Genomic DNA, 23,040 nt, shown 5'->3' with positions numbered 1-23,040 from the left:
CGTGAGAAAACACCACATAAAAGAAAAAAGTCAGAAGGGGATGCAGAGAGATGAAGATATCCTCTGTGGAGACATGCTCAATAAATTCAAGAGGGCATACTGGAGAAGAATATCAATTACTAACAGCAGAAGGGATTGACACAAAGCTGGTATGGAGACTCTCTTTAAATTAAGATTCTAGAAAGAGTTATCCAAAGATAGGAGAGGACAGAGACATAAAGCATACTTTTGATGTGTGAGCTTTCAGGATGAAGAGTTTGGGGAAATATGGTAGAGAAAGTCTGTAGCATAACCTAGAAAGGAATGAGGGATGGCTGAATGAATGGAGATTCTAGGAAAAGTGATAATCAGAGGGAAAAGCTACAGGAACAAAGGATATTTCTAAAATTGCAACACTGAAGTGAGCATCTAGCTTTTCAAAATTTGTGTCTGGCTATGCCTCCCTTATATTCTGTATTTGTGAAGTTAAATTTTTTTTTTTTGTATCAAAGTACATGGCTATATTTCTGTCTATTGAATTTTAAAATGTAAGATTCAGTCCAATTCTCTAGCCTTCCAAGATCTTTTCTAGATCCTGATTCTGTCATCCACTATTATCTATCCCTTCCAGTTTTGCATCATCTGAAAATCTGATAAGCACACATCTATGTCTGTACCCAAGTCAATGATGAAAATATTAAATACAGTACAAAGGAGACCCAAAAGACACTCCACAGAAGCACAATGAAAAATAACTACTAAATATTATTTGAGTTCAATCATCTAACTAGTTCTGAATCCAACTAATTGTATTATCATCAAGTCTATAATTCTCCATCATAAAAGTACAACACACTTTTATCGACAATTTTGCTAAAATCTAGTTACTCTATAGTCGCAAATTTTCCTTCAGGGACTAGGTTAGTCAGTATTTAAAAAAAAAAAAGAAAGTAAATTGGACTGTCTTGATACAGACAATTCTTCATCAAGCATGCAATCATCATTTGTAATCATCACTACCCTAACTACATGTTTATCAACAATGTCTTTTATAATATATTCTGAAATAAAGTAAAAGTCTGTCAATAAAAATGTATTAAGTACTTATTCTATGCCAGGTACTGTGCAGAGTGCTGAGGATACAAAAAGAAGCAAAAGATGGTCCTTGCACTCAAGAAACTCACAGAGTAAATGGAGAGATAACAAATATGCACCAACTCTAATTAAAGAGAGAGAAAGCACTAGAATTAAGAAGGGTTGGGAAAGGCTTCCTGTAAAAGAAGACTTTTAGTTGGGGATTAGAGAGAAGGCAGAAGGTGGAGATAAGGAAGAAGAGCATTCTAGAGATGGGAGACAGCCAGAAAAAATGTCCAGAGCAAGAGATGGAGGGTTGTTCATGGGACAGCAAAGAGGATGGTGAAGAGTATATGTGGGGGAAAGATGTAAAAACACTGGAAAGGCAGGAGGGAGCTAGATTATGAAGGGCTTTGAATGCCAAAAAGAGCATTTCTATCTGAACCTGGAGTCAATAGGGAGTCACTGGAGTTTATTGAACTGGGGTTGTGGGGGCTGGAGGGACTGACATAGTTGGACATGCACTTAAGGAAAATCACTTTATTCCATACCTGAGGCAATGAGTGGCCTGTACTGGAGTAGTGGTAGTGTCAGAGAAAAGAAGTTTATATTTGAGAGATGTTGCAAAGGTGAATTCATTAGGACTTGGCAACAGATTAGATAATGAGGAAGGGGGGGGGGGGGCGGGGGGCCCATAATAGTGAGGGATCTGGGATGATTCCAAGGAATTGGGAAACTGGTGTTGTCCTCTACAGAAATAGGAAAGGGGGAGGGAGGATGGGGAAGAAATAACAAGCTTTATTTTGGACATGTTGAGTTTAAGATGTCTACTAGACATTCAGTTCAAAATATATAAAAAGCAGTTGAAGTGCAAGATTGGAGGTCAGCAGAGGGATTGGAGCAGGGAGCAGGATCAGCAGATTTGAAAATCCATTAGAGCTGATGAAATCACCAAGTGAAGTAGTATAGAAGGAGAAAAGAAGGGGGAGCAGATCAGAATTCTGAGGGATCTAGGGTTAATGTGCATAACTTGGAAAATGATCTAGGAAAGGAGAGAGTGAGTAGTCAGATAGATAGGAAGAAATCCAGGAGATAATTTCAAGGAGGAGAAGGTGATCAATATTGTCATCAGCAGCAGACATATCAAGGAAAATGAAGATTAAGGTCACTGGATTTGGCAATTAGGAGATCCCTGGTGTAATGATGGAGAGTAGAAAGAAAAGAAACATTGAGGAAAATAAAAGTTGAGAGCTCTACAGTGCATGAGGAGGAATGACAGTTGGAAATGGAACAGGGACTTCTGAGAAATTCTCTGGAGGAGGGGGTCTTGGGTTCTGAGACACAGAAGGAAGTAGAAGGAGGAGTTATTTCTCTGGGCCATTCAAGTCTCCTTTGGGGATTTCTGACACTGACAGAAATCTTAACATTGCAGGTTCCTATCAAGAAACCTAATTTCTCCAAAAACTTTCATTGCATGAACTTTGAGATACTGGACTCAAATTGGTGAGCAGTGCTCTCTCCTTTTCTAGCTCTCCCCTGCTTATGAGAAAACCTTTTACTTTAGTAATTAGATTATTTAGAAAAAGACTTAGGGTAACCTACAACCCCTCTAACCTCTACCCCTTTACCCCAATCAACAATTAAATCAAATAAGTAGTCAGAGAGCAAATTCAATCTCATTTATTTACATCTACAGAGTAATAAGCCCATTGGCAGACTCTATCTTGTTGCCAGTTTTCAAGAAGAAACAAGGAGGAAGCCTGTGGGCACCCCAAAGCAGTGCATATCCAGTTTGAGGTCCCTCATACCTCTCCTTGTAGAGAAGACTTCCCTGCCCCCCTTGAGGGTCTGCATGGCCACCAAAGGCAAGCCTTCACCAAGGGGAGATATCCATTTTGTCTCCCTCAAGTAATTCAGGGACTCTGGGAGGGAGTAGTGAAGGAAGTCATTTTCATCAACCCTTTCCTCACTGCCTTCAACCCTCATTTCTCAATCTAAGGAGTATGAGACTCCCAAAATTACACTGGTAATTGCAGAGGACAGTCTCAGTGGAATGATGAGGACAGGAGCCAAATTGTAGGGAGATGAGAAGAAAATGAGAAGGGAGGAAGCAGTCTACTATTCCAGATGGCTTTAGCGAGGAGTTTAGCCACAAAGGGCTAAAAATATACAGAACAATAATGGGGATTGGACTTCCGGTCAAGATGGTGGCTTAGAGAAAGCTAAAGTTCAGATCTCCAGAAACCCTTCCCTACTGAACTCAAACTATATGCTCCTAAGGCACCGAAATTCAAAACAAAAAACAGCAAAAAACAAAAAAAAAACCCTGGAATCCTCCTCCTGGACCTGGACCTGGATCAAAAGGTACGGCCCCCCCAAAAGCCAGAATATGAGATCACTCAGACCTAAGGGATAGGCAGAAGGAAGGTCCCAGGACCCATCCCCCCAACCCAGAGCACTAAGTCCGAGACAGCAGAGGGAATCTCAGAGCCTCAGGGCTGGCTATCCTGAAGGCCGCTTCCTGAAAACAATCTGACCCAGTCAAGGGGGAACCCAGACAGCTGGGAAACAGAGAGAGACGGGGGAGCCTGTAACCCCCTGACCAGATCCTTCCATCTGAGTCTCACAGAAGGTCCCTGCCTCAGGGCATACTCAGTCTGAGGTTAATCCTATCACCAGCCCTCAGAGCTCCAGCAAGCCACGGCCCCTCCCCCCTCAGGGAGCAGGGTCCTCTGAAACAACAGTAACCCTCAGGGCTGGCAAAAGGGCCTCGGGAGTCAGCTATTCTGAAGGCCACATCCTGAAAACAACCTGACCCAGTCACGGGGGCACCCATACAGCAGGGAAACAGAAAGAGACGGGGAGCCTGCAGCCCCCTGGCTAGATCCTTCCATCCCAGTCTCAAGTTCCCTGCCTCAAAACATATTCAGTTCAACCCAGAGAAAGTTAATCTAATCAGGAGCCCTTGGAGCTCCAGGAAGCCACGGCCTCTCCCCTCTCAGAGATCTGGCTCTCCTAGCCAGCTAAGACACAGAAACAAACACCCCAAGGAAAGGGCCGAGCCAGGCTCAAGGCTTGGAAGCAGGGCAACAGAGAAGAATCCTGAGGGAACTGAGGAGGGCAGTAATACAGAAACACCAACAATTCCTGGCTTCCCCAGGAAGACAGAACAACAACTGCATAGAATGGACAATTTGCCTAGGGCTAAAACCTCTGAACACCAGACAGAGATAAGAAAAGCTAGTCCTCCCCACTCAGAGATGGCAAACTCCACAGAAGCACAAAAGCCCCAAAATTCCAAGAAAAACAAGAAGAAGGGGGCGACGTTGGACACATTTTATGGAGCAAAAATACAAAATACAGAGGATATAGAAGAGGAAACACAAGCAAATGCTCTGAAACCTTCCAAAGGAAATGGAAACTCTCCACAAACCCATGAAGAATTTGAATCCAAAAGGATCAAAAAGATGGAAGCCTTCTGGGAGGAAAAGTGGGAAATAATGCAAAAGAAATTCAAGCATCTACAAAACCAGGTTGAACAAACTGAAAAGGAAAACCAGGCTTTAAAGGTCAGAATTGGGCAACTCGAAGACAACGAGCAGGTAAAAGAGCAAAAATCAATAAAGCAAAGCTAAAAGATCAAGAAATTAGAAGAGAACATAAAATATTTCACTGACAAGGTGACAGACTTGGAAAATAGAGGAAGAAGAGATAATTTAAGAATAATTGGACTTCCAGAAAAGCCAGAAATAAACAGCAAACTCGACATTGTAATACAAGATATAATCAAAGAAAATTGCCCAGAGATTCTAGAACAAGGGGGCAATACAGCCACTGAAAGAGCTCACAGAACACCCTCTACACTAAATCCCCAAAAGACAACTCCCAGGAATGTAATTGCCAAATTCCAAAGCTTTCAAACAAAAGAAAAAATCCTACAAGAAGCCAGAAAAAGACAATTTAGATATAAAGGAATGCCAATCAGGGTCACACAAGACCTTGCAAGTTGCACTCTGAATGATCGTAAGGCATGGAACATGATTTTCAGAAAGGCAAGAGAGCTGGGTCTTCAACCAAGAATCAGCTATGCAGCAAAACTGACTATATACTTCCAAGGGAAAGTATGGGCATTCAACAAAATAGAAGACTTCCAACTTTTTGCAAAGAAAAGACCAGAGCTCTGTGGAAAGTTCGATATCGAAAAACAAAGAACATGGAATACCTGAAAAGGTAAATATGAAGGAAAGGGAAAAGGAGAAAAATGTTATCTTTTTCTTTTACCCAAACTCTCTTCTATAAGGACTACATTTATATCAATCTATGTATACTAACATGTGGGGAAAATGTAATGTGTAAATAGGGGTAAAAGAAAGACCAAATAGAATAATCTTTCTCACACAAAGATTCACACGGGAAGGGGAGGGAAAGAACACTCTTATAAGAAGGAGAGGAAGAGAGTTTTTACTTAAACCTTACTCTCAGGGAAATCAACTCTGAGAGGGAAGAACATCCAGATCCATTGGGATCTTGAATTCTATCTTACCCAACAAGAGAAGGGAAAACCAAGGGGGGAGGGGGAGGGAACAAAAAAAAAAGGGAGGGAAGAAGAGGGGGGTGGAGGAGGGAACAAAAAGGGAGGGACTAGAAAGGGAAACATATCAAGGGAGGGGACAAGGGGGACTGATTTAAAGTAAATCACTGGTAGAGCCGAAGAAGGAAAGGTTAGAATTAGGGAAGGATATCAAAATGCCAGGGAGTCCACCAGTGACAATCATAACTTTGAACGTGAATGGGATGAACTCACCCATAAAACATAGACGAATAGCAGAATGGATTAGAATCCAAAACCCTACCATATGTTGTCTTCAAGAAACACACATGAGGTGGGTTGACACCCACAAGGTCAGAATTAAAGGATGGAGTAAGACCTTCTGGGCCTCAACTGACAGAAAGAAGGCAGGAGTTGCAATCATGATATCTGATAAAGCCAAAGCAAAAATAGACCTGATCAAAAGGGAGAGGGAAGGTAATTATATTTTGTTAAAAGGGACTTTAGATAATGAGGATATCACTAATCAACATGTATGCACCAAATAATATAGCACCCAAATTTTTAATGGAGAAACTAGGAGAATTGAAGGAAGAAATAGACAGCAAAACCATATTAGTGGGAGACTTAAACCAACCATTATCAAATTTAGATAAATCAAATCAAAAAATAAATAAGAAAGAGGTAAAAGAAGTGAATGAAATCTTAGAAAAATTAGAATTAATAGACATATGGAGAAAAATAAATAGGGATAAAAAGGAATACACCTTCTTCTCAGCACCACACAGCACATTCACAAAGATTGACCATACATTAGGTCACAGAAACATGGCACACAAATGCAGAAAAGCAGAAATAATAAATGCAGCCTTTTCAGACCACAAGGCAATAAAAATAATGATCAGTAATGGTACATGGAAAACCAAATCAAAAACTAATTGGAAATTAAACAATATGATACTCCAAAATCGTTTAGTTAGAGAAGAAATCATAGAAACAATTCATAATTTCACCGAGGAAAATGACAATGGCGAGACATCCTTTCAAACCTTTTGGGATGCAGCCAAAGGGGTAATCAGAGGTAAATTCATATCCCTGAGTGCATATAAACTAGGGAGAGCAGAGATCAATCAATTGGAAATGCAAATAAAAGAACTCGAAAGCATTAAATTAAAAACCCCCAGCAGAAAACCAAACTAGAAATCCTAAAAATTAAGGGAGAAATTAATAAAATCGAAAGTGATAGAACTATTGATTTAATAAATAAGGCAAAAAGCTGGTACTTTGAAAAAACAAACAAAATAGACAAAGTATTGGTCAATCTAATTAAAAAAAGGAAAGAAGAAAAGCAAATTAACAGCATCAAAGACGAAAAGGAGGACATCACCTCCAATAAAGAGGAAATTAAGACAATCATTAAAAATTACTTTGCCCAATTATATGGCAATAAATACACCAATTTAGGTGATATGGATGAATATTTACAAAAATACAAACTGCTTAGACTAACAGAAGAAGAAATACAATTCTTAAATAATCCCATATCAGAAAATGAAATCCAAAAGACCATCAAAGAACTTCCTAAGAAAAAATCCCCAGGGCCCGATGGATTCACCAGTGAATTCTATCAAACATTCAGAGAACAGTTAATCCCAATACTATACAAACTATTTGACATAATAAGCAAAGAGGGAGTTCTACCAAACTCCTTTTATGACACAAACATGGTACTGATTCCAAAACCAGGCAGGTCAAAAAGGGAGAAAGAAAACTATAGACCAATCTCCCTAATGAATATAGATGCAAAAATCTTAAATAGGATACTAGCAAAAAGACTCCAGCAAGTGATCAGAAGGGTCATCCACCATGATCAAGTAGGATTTATACCAGGGATGCAGGGCTGGTTCAATATTAGGAAAACTATCCACATAATTGACCACATCAACAAGCAAACCAACAAGAATCACATGATTATCTCAATAGATGCCGAAAAAGCCTTTGATAAAATACAACACCCATTCCTATTAAAAACACTAGAAAGCATAGGAATAGAAGGGTCATTCCTAAAAATAATAAACAGTATATATCTAAAACCATCAGCTAATATCATCTGCAATGGGGATAAACTAGATGCATTCCCAATAAGATCAGGAGTGAAACAAGGATGCCCATTATCACCTCTATTGTTTGACATTGTACTAGAAACACTAGCAGTAGCAATTAGAGAAGAAAAAGAAATTGAAGGCATCAAAATAGGCAAGGAGGAGACCAAGTTATCACTCTTTGCGGATGACATGATGGTCTACTTAAGGAATCCTAGAGAATCAACCTAAATGCTAGTTGAAATAATAACTTTAGCAAAGTTGCAGGATACAAAATAAACCCGCATAAATCATCAGCATTTCTATATATCTCCAACACAGCTCAGCAGCAAAAACTAGAAAGAGAAATCCCATTCAAAATCACCTTAGATAAAATAAAATACCTAGGAATCTATCTCCCAAGACAAACACAGGAACTATATGAATACAACTCCAAAACACTCTCCACACAACTAAAACTAGACTTGAGCAATTGGAAAAACATTAACTGCTCATGGATAGGATGAGCCAATATAACAAAAATGAACATCCTACCCAAACTGATTTATCTATTTAGTGCCATACCCATTGAACTCCCAAAATATTTCTTTACTGATTTAGAAAAAACGATAACAAAGTTCATTTGGAATAACAAAAGATCAAGGATATCCAGGGAAATAATGAAAAAAAAAAACACAAATGATGGGGGCCTTGCAGTCCCTGACCTTAAACTATATTACAAAGCAGCAGTCATCAAAACAATTTGGTTCTGGATAAGAGACAGAAAGGAGGATCAGTGGAATAGACTGGGGGCAAGAGACCTCAGCAAGACAGTATACAATAAACCCAAAGATCCCAGCTTTTGGGACAAAAATCCACTATTCGATAAAAACTGCTGGGAAAATTGGAAGACAGTGTAGGAGAGATTAGGAATTGATCAACACCTCACACCCTACACCAAGATAAATTCAAAATGGGTGAATGACTTAAACATAAAAAGGAAACCATAAGTAAATTGGGTAAACACAGAATAGTATACATGTCAGATCTTTGGGAGGGGAAAGACTTTAAAATCAAGCAAGACACAGAAAGAGTCACAAAATGTAAAATAAATAATTTCGACTACATCAAATTAAAAAGCTTTTGTACAAACAAAACCAATGTAACTAATCAGAAGGCAAACAACAAATTGGGAAAAAATCTTCATAAAAACCTCTGACAAAGGTTTAATTACTCAAATTTATAAAGAGCTAAATCTATTGTACAAAAATCCAAGCCATTCTCCAATTGATAAATGGGCAAGGGACATGGATAGGCAGTTTTCAGATAAAGAAATCAAAACTATTAACAAGCACATGAAGAAGTGTTCTAAATCTCTTATAATCAGAGAAATGCAAATCAAAACAACTCTGAGGTATCACCTCACACCAAGGAGATTGGCTAGCATGATAGCAAAGGAAAGTAATGAATGCTGGAGGGGATGTGGCAAGGTAGGGACATTAATTCATTGCTGGTGGAGCTGTGAACTGATCCAACCATTCTGGAGAGCAATTTGGAACTATGCCCTAAGGGCGACAAAAGAATGTCTACCCTTTGATCCAGCCATTGCACTGCTGAGTCTGTACCCGAAAGAGATAAATACCCCAAAGACAAAAAGACTTGTACAAGAATATTCATAGCTGCGCTCTTTGTGGTGGCCAAAAACTGGAAAACGAGGGGATGCCCATCAATTGGGGAATGGCTGAACAAATTGTGGTATATGTTGGTGATGGAATACTATTGTGCTCAAAGGAATAATAAAGTGGAGGAATTCCATGGAGACTGGAACGACCTCCAGGAAGTGATGCAGAGCGAGAGGAGCAGAACCAGGAGAACATTGTACACAGAGACTAATACACTGTGGTATAATGGAAGGTAATGGACTTCTCCATTAGTAGCGGTGTAATGTCCCTGAACAATCTGCAGGGATCTAGGAGAAAAAACACTATTCATAAGCAGAGGACAAACTGTGGGAGTAGAAACACCGAGGAAAAGCAACTGCCCAACTACAGCAGTTGAGGGGACATGACAGAGGAGAGACTCTAAACACTCTAATGCAAATACTAACAACATGACAATGGGTTCGAATCAAGAACACATGTGATACCCAGTGGAATCACTCGTCAGCTATGAGGGGTTGGGGGGGGGAGGAAAAGAAAATGATCTTTGTCTTTAATGAATAATGCTTGGAAATGATCAAATAAAATAGTATTTTAAAACAATAATAATGGGGACTGAAGGATATAGTAAAGGGTTTTAGAAGATGAGAAGAGACATGATGAGCATGTATGTAGCCAGCAGGGAATAAGCCACAGTAGGCAGGAAACTTGGGACATTTGCCCTTCTCTAGTCTTGGGCTAATTCTCACATTTTCCATATTCTGACAAAGACAGTGATCCCATACCTCAGTCAGGTGACTTGAATTTGCCAAAGGCATCTAAATGTTCTTTATCACTTTATTTATCATGAGTTTCAACCCACTGTACAATTAGTAATTTTTGTTTTGTCATTTCCAGTACAAAAGTTATTCTCCTTGACAGAGAAAACAGAAGCAAAATAATAATTTAGTAGCTCTACCTTCTCCTGACATTTTCCAATCCATGTCCACCCAGGGTCAGTCTCCTTTTCCTACCAATAGAACCTTCTCCCCTCAAACACCCCCCACACCCAAAAAACACACCTCTTTTTGTGATATTTTTAAAAGGCATATCACATCTATACTCTTAATGAGTCTGACTATAATGGGAAATTATATCATAATTCCAAATCTGGACTCATCGCCTCTTACATGTCCTTATTGCCATAGCCTCCTTACCTGTTTCAATGCCCTCCCCTCTCACAAATGTGATTATAATCCCTTCCTTTTTTTTTTTGTAGTTTCATTGTACATTTATTTTTAAAGAAAAACAAAAACAAAAGCCTCACAAACACAAGTTTGTCCAGAAAATTAAAACTTGAATCTTGCTGTCATGTCTGATACCATGATCTTCTATGTAAGTTTTTTAATTAAAGTTATTTCTATATGTCTTTTGTAGTGTGAATGTGATTAAAATACTAAAACGATCCATACTATCACTCTTTAATAAGATAAAGTGTCAAGGAAAAAACTTCAAAAAAAAGAACACAGCTTGGTAGTACAATTTTCAGTACTTTTCTTTGTGAAGTTTTATCCTTATTGTTACAAAATGTTCCTTTTTCTGCCTCCTAAATCACACAGAGTAAGCAAAATAGTCCTATTTTAAAAAATCAAACACAAAATCTCTCTTAATGCTATGCAACTCTAGGCTCCCCATCCTATTCATTCATTCATTCAACAAACATCAAGTGTTTACAGTAAATATACTGTAATGAAAGACATAAAAATTCACATTAACCTGAGGATAATTAAAGTTCTACTCCTTTTTCCTTGAAGTAGCCATTACAGTTATTACCTAAATATTTGATCAAGCACAGAAGTTATAAATAAGCCTCTGATCAGTGGATTCTTCTGCATTATTGCCACCGGAGGTGAAAGAATAAAACCATGTCTATCAGACATACTTCTAATAAGGATCTAGGTTCATTCATTTAGGGCTCTGAAAGACCCTGGAAGAGGACTTTGAGATCCTGACATCAAATCAGTAATGCAGGTTGAACCCATGTCTGAACTCCAAATCTCTATCCAGATAACCTCCATGTGTTGCCTTAACTTACTGTTCTGTGCTTTGGTTTCCTCAGTTGTAAAATGAGGACAATAACTGTTCTACTTCCTTTAAGAGTGTCAGAAGAATGAAATGAGATCCAGGATACAAGAAGCACCTGAGTGCTCTGTAAGATGTAAGGATACACTAGGTCCAGAACTAAATGAAAACACTCCTTATCTAACTTGGTATTAGCATAATCAAATTATGAATTCTTTAAAAAGTGGTCAATTAAAGTTACTTGGAATAGTCCATGCTACCTTTTTCCTTGTGACCTGAGGACACTCCTAGACAATGATGTCCTACACTGTTGTATTTTTGGAACCAGCCACCTGAAGGATCTCTGAGGCCATACTTCTGATCTGGAGAAATAGACAAGTCGGCTTTCTGTCCAACAAGCATTGAACATATTTTGCTATAGGCAAGAAGGAGCCTTTAAGTATATAAGAAATAAACTCTTGTAAACAACATAATCCTCAGTTGTCTTATAGTTTAGTTCCAAAGTAGGTTACTGCCTACTTTGAAAAGAAGGGAAGGGGAAGCTGGAAATGGTTTGTGTCATTTGGTCAACTGGGAAAACAAGGTAGGGTGATCAATCACATGAAAATGTGGTCAAGATAAGTATAAAGGGATGATGGGAGGGGAAAGAGATAAAGAAACTTAGAAAGGAATCATCTCATTCCACTCAAAAGCATTTGGCTTAGATTTTCCCCCCAGGAAACCACACCCAGTCACACAAAGAAATTGCATATATGAAAATCAATTGATGCCCCAAAGACAATTGTTTCCTAAAGAAAGCTAATGAGTAAAGCAAACCTTTTATAATGATGCAGAAACATTTGAGAATACTTTTAAGAGGAGCAGTATTACCCATTTTAGTCCTTTTATAGTTAGCAGCTGCTGTTTTTTTCTTCTGCCTCTGAGACAAAATTTGTTTTTTCAACCTTAAGACAAGGTAACATAATATATCCTTTTTTTTTTTTAAATCAAGTCTTCTAGTAAAAACTCTGTACTTTAGGCCATATAAAAATTTAATTCCCAACTCTTTAAAAACCTAGTAATTATCACATATGCACCTATTTCCATTCTTGACCTCAGCATATCAGTATGTATGCTGAAGTCAACAAGATGACAGCTTAACTGCTTGGGACAGACAGTGGCCCCACCTCTGCAGCAGCATGATTCTTGAGCTCCTTGGGTTCTTGTGCACCAGATGAAAATGAGGCTGAATAATCTGGTCTATTGAGGAGGTGGGCTGGTCACAGGAGGATATTTGCCTGGAAATCTCATCTATCCAGAGAGCGTTTCTTAGCAGCTTCTGAACAAACATTTCCCAGGAGATTGATGACAGATCTGGGGTCTTCGCTCCTCATGATAGCACTACCAGACACAATCATATTAGCTCCTGCCTCTGCACATTTATGAATCATGTCAGGACCTACTCCACCATCTACTCCACCATATCCAGAGAGGGGAACTGGGTCCTCAGCCAATGAACCTTTGACATCATGTCTTCCATGAACTTCTGCCCTCCAAAACCAGTTTCCACTGTCATGACTAAGGCCATATCTATCTGATTGGCCCATGGTGCCAAATACTCAACTGTAGTGCCTGGTTTAATAGCAAGACCAACCTTCATCCCATTCTCTTGAATGTCTTTAATCAATGCTCCAGGGTTCTCAGTAGCTTCCAGATGAAAGGTATATTGATTTGCTCCTGCTATAGCCATTGGCTTTACCCACTGTACTGGTCTAGAAACCATCATGTGCATGTCTTGGCCTAGTTGCTTTTCGAAGGCTTTCTACTACAGGGTGACCAAAAGTGATATTGGGAACAAAATGCCCGTCCATTACATCCAGGTACAGATATTCGGCCCTGGAATCCAGCATCCGGGTGCACTCGGCCCCCAGGCAGGCCAGGTCGCTACTGAGGATGGACAGGCCAATTTTGCAGCCTGACGCCATGGGACTATGCTTCTAACAGAGAGCACAAGCACTCTCGTCTTAATCCCTTCCTTCTTAAGAAGTTCTAGTGACTCCCTATTACCTCCAAGATCAAATATATACTTCTCCATTCAGTATTTAAAGCTTACAATTTGGTTCCCACTTAGCTTCTAAACTTATTACATATTATTCCTCTTTTCTATAGACTAGCTATGCCCCATATATGATAGATCATCATCGGTCTCTGTGCTTTCTTGGGGTTGTTAAGCTACATTAATAACTGATTAATAACTGTAAAACAGAGCTTACTTCCCATTGAAAGGATAAAAATAATTATACATATACAAAGACACACACATATACACATGTAAAATAGAGGTAAATCTAATATATAAAGTAATACAAAGATATTTCAAGGACACATGAATAATTGTGCAGAATTTTTCCAATGGCATTTGCATAGCAGCTTCTGTGAGTATAATTATTATTAATAGCAATAATAAAGTTCTCTTTTTATATTTATATCATTCTTAACATTTTGTTTTACATTTCTCATTTGTGCTGTTGTAAAGAAAGAAGCTTTATCAAGAATGGGTCATCCTAGATTAATTTTTTTTTTGACAAGAATGTTAAAATAGTAGATAAGGAGAATAAAACATCAGCAACAACAAAACAACTTTAGTTGATAAATAATAATGACAGCTTGGTCCCAAAGAAGAGACTTCTGAAGGCACTTACTCTTATTCTTGTAAAGGTAGAGAACCAATATTATGGAAATGAATATATCAAACTTTTTTGATTTGTGGATTAGTTTTATCAAACGTATTTTTTTCCCTTCTATTTAAAATTCTCCAGTATAAAGGATGTTTGCAAGTGGGGAGGGAGGATGATAGGGAACAAAAGGATTGTAAATATGTAAAAACACAGATATAAAAGATTATTTTTAAAACAAGAAAAATTTAGATTGTTTCTATTTTAGAAAACTTTCCAAATCTGTTATAGTTCATTTTTTTTTTTAGTTCAAGAAATATACATTAAGACTGTGGCAATGTACTTACTAATACCTTTAAATACCACCTTCTCACTCAGCTTTGATTTCAGGATACTAGTCTCTTAACATATTCAGGTTCTTTTGATATTTTTATGACTGATGTGTGTTTCATGAAGAAAACCCTGGTATATGTAATTCATCCACTGGTCTGTGTGGCCACTGGATTCCAATGTAGACATGATAGCAAAACAGTAGGAGGAAGTATAGCCAAGATCTACCCCACAATTCCCCCAAAGAGATCTAAAAATTGCACTAGACCAAGTTCTAATTATGAAATCCAAGGAGGAAAAAACCCAACTTGTCATAGGGAGACAAACTAACAGGTCTGTGGATAAAACTATCTAGTCAGCATATAGGTCTATTCAAGAAATAATGAGGGCCTGAACTAGAATTCACCGTGTGAGAGGAAAGAAAAGAATAAATCTGGCAGCTGAAAGACAAAATAAACAGCAGTGTTCTCAACAGAAGTAGGGAAATTTGAAAAAGGGGTAGATTTAAGATAAATTATATAAGGATATTTGCCATCTCTCACAAAACACCCATGGCTGCACATCTTCTGTGACTCACTCCGAGGTGATCTTTTGATTTACTGGTTTCTGAACATAGGAAATACCCTGCAAGGAGAGCCTAAGGTAGCCAGTTGGTGGTTGGGGAATCAAAAGTGGGTATACTGAGGATCAGAGGTAGACATACTGAAACTCTCATACAGAATTTTCCCAATGACACCTGCACAGCTGCTTTTACATGTAAGAGTAGTAGTTAGGGTAGAATTGCCCTCAGGGATAGAAACCAAGCCAAGAAAAGAAAAATTTGGGACAATGATACAGGTAATTGTTGAAAACAAGCTGTATGATTACCCTGGGAAGGGCAGAAAGCAAGTCATCTTTTGATCTCTAATTAGTTGATCCAAAATCCTTTGGAGTCAGAAAACATCCTCCAGAGACATTGGCTTCACTTTGGAGCCAGCTAAAACAGAGGACACCTTACCCATATGCTATTGCATTAGTCTTCTAGTAGGTTTTCTGCCTCAAGTCTCTCCTCACTCCAGTCCATCCTCCTCTAACTCGGCTGACAGAAAACTTCCAAAAGGGCAAGTCTGATCATGTCTCTCTCTTTCTTTTTGGGAGTTTTTTTTAATTCCTAGTTTCTAATTACATTTAATCTGGCTCCAAAGCATTTGTACATGATTATATTGTGCACTACATACCACTTGTGTATGACACTTCTACACAAACATGCAACACACACATAAATACTTATTGTCTTATTTCAAACCCTAAATCCTTCACTTCTCTGTGAGGGATGGAATATTTTGATCATCAGATCTCAGGAATCATGGTAACTGTATTAATTATAATTTTCACAGCTTTCAAAGTTGCTTTACCATACGGTTGTCATCTAAGTTATTCTGATTCTGCCCACCTTATTCCTCATTAACTTACAAAATCCTCAAAATTATTCATTTTTATAATGTTGTTGTAATAAAATAAATTGTTCTGCTTTTAGTCTTTTCCATATCTCCCTGAAATAGATTTCTTTTAATATTATTGCTTTTTTCCTAGTTACATGTAAAAACAATTTTTAACATTCTTTTTTTTTGTTTGTTTTGAGTTACAAATTCTCCCTTTCCTCCCTTCCATACCCTTCCCTTTTCTGAGATGGTAAGCAATCTGATATAGATTTTACATATGGAAGAAAAAGAAGAGGAAGAGGAGGAGGGGTGGGGAGGAAGAAACCAAGCAACATATAGTATGTTTTGATTAGTCCTTCCTCGGAGGACAGACAGCATTTCAACTCAGTAAGTTCCAGTGATTCCCTGTTACTTCCAGGATCAACTAGAAAATCCTGTTTGGCTTTTGAGTCCTCCTTCCTTTCCACATCCAGTGACTGGTCTCCATTGTAAACCTTAAAATTTCTTAGACTTATAAATGTTGGAAATTTCACCATTGGGAAATTTCATACTTGAAAAATTTCCTATTGAGAGTGGGAACTCTATTGGAATGTGAACCCCATTGGCATGGGAGGTTCCTCCTCCTCCCTTCTTAAGATTACTTTAGGACAGAAACCTTTTGCTGAACAATGGAAAGGGCTTTGACCTATGCTTAAGCATAGAACAGGAATTTCTTTGAGTCATCATTGATTTTAGAATTGATACAATGGAGATACTTGGAATGACAGAACCAGGTCTTGGAAATTGCAATCTCCACCCTACTCAGTCCTAACAGGATTGAGGAAGGGCTGCAGCATAGATCAAAATTTAATTATTCCAAACTCTACCCTACTCAGGGTAACAGGATTTAGGAAGGGCTGTAGCAAAAGATGAAGATTTAATTATTTGAGAATATGACCTTCAACAGACATGTGCAAAGCCACAGACCTCTGGGAGGTCCTGGGTTAAGCTAGAGCCACCATTGGCACAGGGAAAATGATGGACAGTGATTGGTAGATGTGAGAACTGAGGGGAGGGAACTTGGATGGTTTCCTTAAAGATAGAGGGGTCTGAGGACGGTGTGGGGGTTGGTTGGAGAGTTTTTTGGCTCTGAGAGGTTGTGCTGCTCTGAAGGAAGCTGGAGGTGGAGGCCGCTGAGACTGTTTCTCCATTTTGGTCACGTGAGTAATAGGGACTGATCTCCTTTCTTTGCCTCAGCTATCTAAGGGCTTGGGCCTTTTGGCCCAGCCTAAACAGAAGGGGTATTTAAGCCCTATTCCCTTCTCTCCCCTTTCTCTCTCCCTCTCTCTCTATATCTCTAATTCCTTTCTTCCTCCTGTTTGTAATTAAACTCTATAAAAGGTTGACGGCTGACTTGAGTTTTCATTTAGGAATTACATAGCTGAATTCCTTGGCGACCTTAAATTAATATATATCAGTCTTTTAAAGTGATTTCCTTGTCACATTGTGGCGACCACGAAGGTACACTGAGAACTGCTCTGGGGTTTACTCTGGGGTTTGCCTATTGATCCCTACTAATTGCTGATGGATCAATCTATTTCCTAACCCCCTTTCTCCCTCACTCCCTCCCTTAACCAACCTCTCCCTTTTGCCTCCCTCACCTCCCAAATCTTCTTGAAGCCTTTGGCTTCTTACCTCCCTCCTGAGTGAACTATAAAGATACTCCAGTTGCTTTCTCAGTCAGGGGTTTTATTGGGATAACAGGATGGGAAGCTGAGGTAAGAGGGATAATGATTTCCCTAGACTAGATAATTTTAGAAAGGTTTGAGGAAGTATTCTAGTCACAAACTGTGACTCAGACAGTTAGGGAGATAGAGGTCAATGGCTTTTCAAAATCTTTCTTCTTCACAAATCAGTAAGGTCTCTCAGCTTAAACCCAAATAGAAACAAAGTTCAAAATCTCTCCTTTTCTCCTGGCCAGTTCAACTCTCTTATAGACCACCAACTCAAAAGCTTCTCCCCTGGTCAGCTTCTACTACTCAGAGTCAGAGAGACAGAGACTCAGTCCCCAAAAGCCAAGTTTTTCTTCTCAGTGTTAACTTCAATTGCTCAGAGCCAGAGAAACCCAAAAAACCAAATCAGCTTCACAAAGGTCTTTCAGCAAGGTTCAAACCTCCAGGGAGAGAGAGTGTGACTTTCAGTCAGAGACCAAGTCCAAAAGTCAACTTTTTCTCTCAATGTGGCCAGCAAAAGCTCCCAACTGCCACCAAGAACATTCCATTGGCATCTTCTCTTGATTGACAGCTAGGTCTTCAGCCTTGCATCTTGGTCCACAAATCCTGCAAAACCTCTCTTTCTGACGTCTCTTTCACAATCTCCCCCCTTTTATTAGGCATAAAATGCAACTTGTATTTTATTTTCATGATATTTACCTTATTAATAATAATTCTATCTTAACTCTTTTCTATCTGAAATATACCCTTACCCCCCCCCAAAAAATAACAAATCCTAAACTCATCTTAGCTGTTCTATCTATCTAAATACTAAGCTAGGAATGGGTCATAGGAAAATGGTTTAGATAGGGGAATTACATGAACATAGTTTCCATAACAAAACAAGTAACATTTTCTAAATCATCTAAACAATTTCACTAACATATTGAACATGCAAATATTCTAATTCCTAATGTCTATATAATCACTAAGAAAATTTCCTAACACTAACAAACGCTAACCTACAATCTTAATACAATCTAACTTCTATACTACAAATTTCTATGTCTCATTCTCAAGCCTTATACCAATTCACTAGGCTATCATTATCGTTAGTAGTTGGAATATTAATAACTTAGTCTAAAAGTTAGCATGTTAGTAACTTAGTAATTACATGTGTACATACAAATTTACATGTGTACATCCTTGTGGATTTCTGTGCAAAACTCATGCAGAAAAGTCTGTTTGAATTTTCCACAGAAATTTCTCATCAGAGTGTCTTTGTAGTCATGCATGTTATATACTTACCCAATCCATTAATATCTTACTTTGCTATGTAGGATGTGTGTGCAAATGTATGTGATGTTCACACATACGACGCTTCCTTACATGACCTTCATGGCCAAAAGTTCCAAATTTCAAAGTTCCAAAGTCCTTCCATATCCAGTCATCTTGCTTGTAGAAATTCTCTTCCTTTCCACTCTGGTCTTTCGTCTGGTCTGCATGCCATTTACCATCGTCCAGACTTGATGGAAGACTTGTGTTCTTCAAATCAGGATCTGTTGCAATAATCAGGAACCCGGGAACACACGAAGAAACCACGAACAATGCATGTGTGTGAAATTTATACGTGTGTGTGCCAGTAAGAGCGAAAAGTTACTTTTGCATGGAAGTGAGTTGAAATATTCATACATACCAGAATTTATCAATCTTTCTTCATGCATGGGGGTAAGCTTTTTACATTTGTACCTCTTTGTGCTTGCAGGTTAAGTTAACTTGTGTTTTTCTTCTTGCATGGGTGTAAGCACTGTGCCTAAGAGTATAGTTTTCAATTTTTTCTTCATCAAAGAGGTCTATCATATGGTTACTGTATGTAGTATTTGAATGGTTATTGTATGTATTACTTGAAGATAGTTCTTTTTGATTTGTTACTATTTCAGGCAGAGATTATTTGACATTTTACATTGATGCTTTGTTTCTTTGTGGCTGCTACTCTTTCAAATGCATGATTTTGTTTTGTATTCTGTGTTAATGGCTGTATATCTTCAGAGACTATACTATATACTTCAGCTTTAAAGGTGCTTTTCTATTCTTTAATCAATTCAATTTGTGCAGAGCTCTCATTTTCTGTGTTTTGATGGCCCCCGTGTGCTTTCCTATGTCCGATAGGGACTCCATTTGCTTATCATTTATTTCCTAGGGCTACTCAATATTATGGGTATGATGCAATTTCACATGTAAAGCATGGATCTCTTTGATCAACCTTTATAGACTTTGAGGTTATCATTACAACCATTGTTGGTCCAATCCATCTAGGTTCTGTAGGAGATTCTCTATTAAAGTTCTTGACATAGACTTTATAACCTGGTTTTATCTTGTGCAATGAAAAATCTAGTGGTATCCTCTGCACAAGCAAACTCAGTTTCCTTAGTTCTTCAATCCTATGTTGTATCTGTTTTAAGTATTCATGAAGAACGCATTCCCCTCTTAACATGGACAAGTAAGGTGGCTTTACTGTCCTACCACGCCAAAGAGGCTGACCATAAAGTATTTGAAAGGTGATATGTTCAGGTCAGTCCTAGGCCTGGTTCTAATGTTGAACAAAGCGAGAGGCAAAACATCTGTCCATTTTAAATGTATTTCTGAACATAGTTTCCCTATTTGTGTTTTTAACTCTTTGTTCATCCTTTCGACCTGCCCGGAACTCTGGGGCCGATAGATGGAATGGTAATTACACTTAATCCCCAAGTTCTTACAGATTTCTTGTAGAACCTGGGAAGTGAAGTGGGACCCCTTGTCTGAGTCGATGGCATTGGGAATGCCATGTCTATGTATAATCTCCTTTAATAGAAATTTCACTACCGAGGCAGTGTCACTTTTCTTGAACAGATATGCTTCAACCCATCTAGTCAGTCTATCCACTATAACCAATGCATATTTGTATCTCTTGTCCTTAGGCATATTGATATAATCAATCTGAATACACTGGAAAGGCATATAACTGAGTGGTCTGCCTCCCAAGGCAACTGTCTTAAAATGACCTTGATTATATCTCCTGCATGTTTCACATACCTGACAAGTTCTAATGGCATTTGTAGTTATTCCTGGTGCTGTCCAATATCTCGTTATGGTATCCAGAATCCCTTGCACTCCGTAATGTCCCTTTGCATGAATTACGGTGCATAAATGTTGATACAACTTTTTAGAGAGAATAGGTTTATCCCCCTTGAGCAATCCAGATGCCTTTGATCAGTTTAGCGCCTAGCTGCTCTTTCCATGACTGTACCTCTTCTCTGTCGTAGACTTCAGTGAGATTATGCCTTTCGATCAGAGAGAAATTCAGCACACGGTGGGGACCAAACCTAGCAGCATATTTCAATGTTATATCTGCTATCATTCCCTAATGGTACCCTGTCCTTTCCATAAGTGTGTGCCTTACAATGGATTATGGTCACCTCCTTAGGAAAGTCTACAGCACTTATAATATGATCTATCAGATTGCCATATGCAATTGGTTTCCTGTCTGAAGTTTTATACCCTCTGTTTTTCCATATATATAATGACCAATGTACAGTGGAGAAAGCATAATGCAAATCCAGAAATATATTAGCTCTTTTCCCTCTAGCTAATTCTAGGGCCATGAGCAGAGCCTTGAGTTCAGCTCCCTGGGCGCTGACATGACTTGGCAACAATGCATGCCAAAGCATTTTGTCATTGTCAACAACCGCTGCCCCTATGAATTTTCTCTCATCACGAACATAGGAATACCCATCTGTGTATAACTCAACTTCTTGATTGACAAGAGGTTTATCTTTCAAGCGTTCATTTGGCGTATGCATGAATTCCACTATCTGGTCACAATCATGCAATACTTCTCCACCCGTTGGTAAATCAGGGATCAGAGTTGCTGGGTTCAATGGTGCACATCTATGAATTGTGATGTTATCACTGCCCAGCAAAATGACTTCATACTGGGATATTCTTGCATCAGTGAATGAATGTATACTCTGCAACCTTAAAAGTTTTTCAATTTGGTGTGCAAAATACACATACAGCTTACTGTATGTGTATTTACCAGTACTATGTCATAGGACTTCTTGACCATTAGAGCAGTAGCTACTACGCTCCTGAGGCAATGCACCATGCCCTGTGAAACCGTTTCAAGGATAGAACTGTAAAACTCTATAGCCCTTAGATTCAACCCAAAATACTGTGCTAACATTCCAGAAGCTATGCCTTTTACTTCATGGACATACAGGTGGAATTCCTTCTTATAATTAGGTATTCCCAAAGCTGGAGCTGATAGAATAGCTCCCTTCACCTGTGACAAAGCATGCAAATGTTCCTTATTCAATTGCAATGGTTCTTTGATGTTGTAAATCTTGAAATCTCTCAGACTTGTGAATGTTAAAAATTTCCCCATCAGGGAATTCTTAATTGGAACAAATTCCCTACTGAGAAACATTCCCCATTTTGATGTGAGAACTCGCCAGGATCAGAAATGGGAGGACCTCTATTCCACCCGTACTTAAGAATGCTTTAGGGCAGAAAACTCCTTGCTAAACAAAGAAAGTACTTTGATCCATGCTTATGGTGGGGCAAGGAGTGCTTTGAGCCAGGCCTGTTTTTAGAATTGATACAATGAGATGCTAGGTACCTAAAAGGGTCTGGCAAGTTTTGTCTTAATGAGATTAGTTGACTCAGCTGTGTTTTCACTGGTTCAGACTTACTGAGGAGATTGGTCGACTTAGCAGGAATTTAGATGGGGAGTCCTTTGGAAAGCGTCTACAGTGATTGGTAGATGTAGGGACTTAGGGGAGGTGACATGAGAGAAAAACCCCTATATAAGAAAAAGCAGAATCTCTTGAAGATATCCTTTTGGAGAAATCCTTTTGGAGGATCTCTGATGAGGATTGCTTGGGAAGAATCTCTTGAGAGAGGCTCTGGAGAAAGGCCTTTTGGAACAGTCTCTGGCTGGAAGGCTCTCTGGAGAAGTCAGCTGAGATGGAGCTGGCCTGGTGTCACTAGAATCCTTGTTTAGTCAGAACTTGTGGTGAGTGTTAAAAAAATTGACTGATTTCTCTCTTAAGACTCAGGTCTAGGCCATATTGGCTTGAGGCCCTTCATACTTATTCCTTTCTTAATCTCTCTCTCTTTCTTTGATTACTCATTATATTGTTAATTAAAATCTCTATAAAACCCAATTGACTTGGGTATTTGAATAATTGGGAATATTTCCCTGGCGACCACCTTATATTTGATTTTAAAACCAAGACACTGTAGTGAAACATATTTCTGCGGTCAAATTTACTCACCCTCTCTTATATCTATCACAATTTATATCTTCCACTATTTTAATCACTACAGTTTAAGACCTCAACCAATTTAAATCTCACAATGTCTTTCTTTGTCAAATCAGTTAAGCACTTGGAAATATGAGAATAACCCATTATGTACTGTCTTGAGAAACCAGCAACCCCCAGAAAAGCTCTAAGTTCTTTCTTAGTTCCCAGGGATGCCTAGCTTCTGTATGTCTGTTATC

At 38.7% G+C, this 23,040-nt stretch overlaps 1 protein-coding gene and 1 pseudogene across 5 annotated transcripts in view; both read right to left on the bottom strand.

Annotated features, from left to right (window-relative positions):
* Positions 1 to 23,040, bottom strand: part of RALGAPA2 (Ral GTPase activating protein catalytic subunit alpha 2) — a 544,635-nt gene that overhangs the window by 400,730 nt on the left and 120,865 nt on the right. The window lies entirely within an intron of this gene.
* Positions 1,764 to 23,040, bottom strand: part of LOC130456554 (ribulose-phosphate 3-epimerase-like) — a 39,331-nt pseudogene continuing 18,054 nt past the window's right edge.

Source organism: Monodelphis domestica, chromosome 1, assembly GCF_027887165.1.
Source record: "Monodelphis domestica isolate mMonDom1 chromosome 1, mMonDom1.pri, whole genome shotgun sequence".
NCBI lineage: Eukaryota > Metazoa > Chordata > Mammalia > Didelphimorphia > Didelphidae > Monodelphis > Monodelphis domestica.
This window is presented reverse-complemented; position numbering and strand designations above follow the sequence as displayed.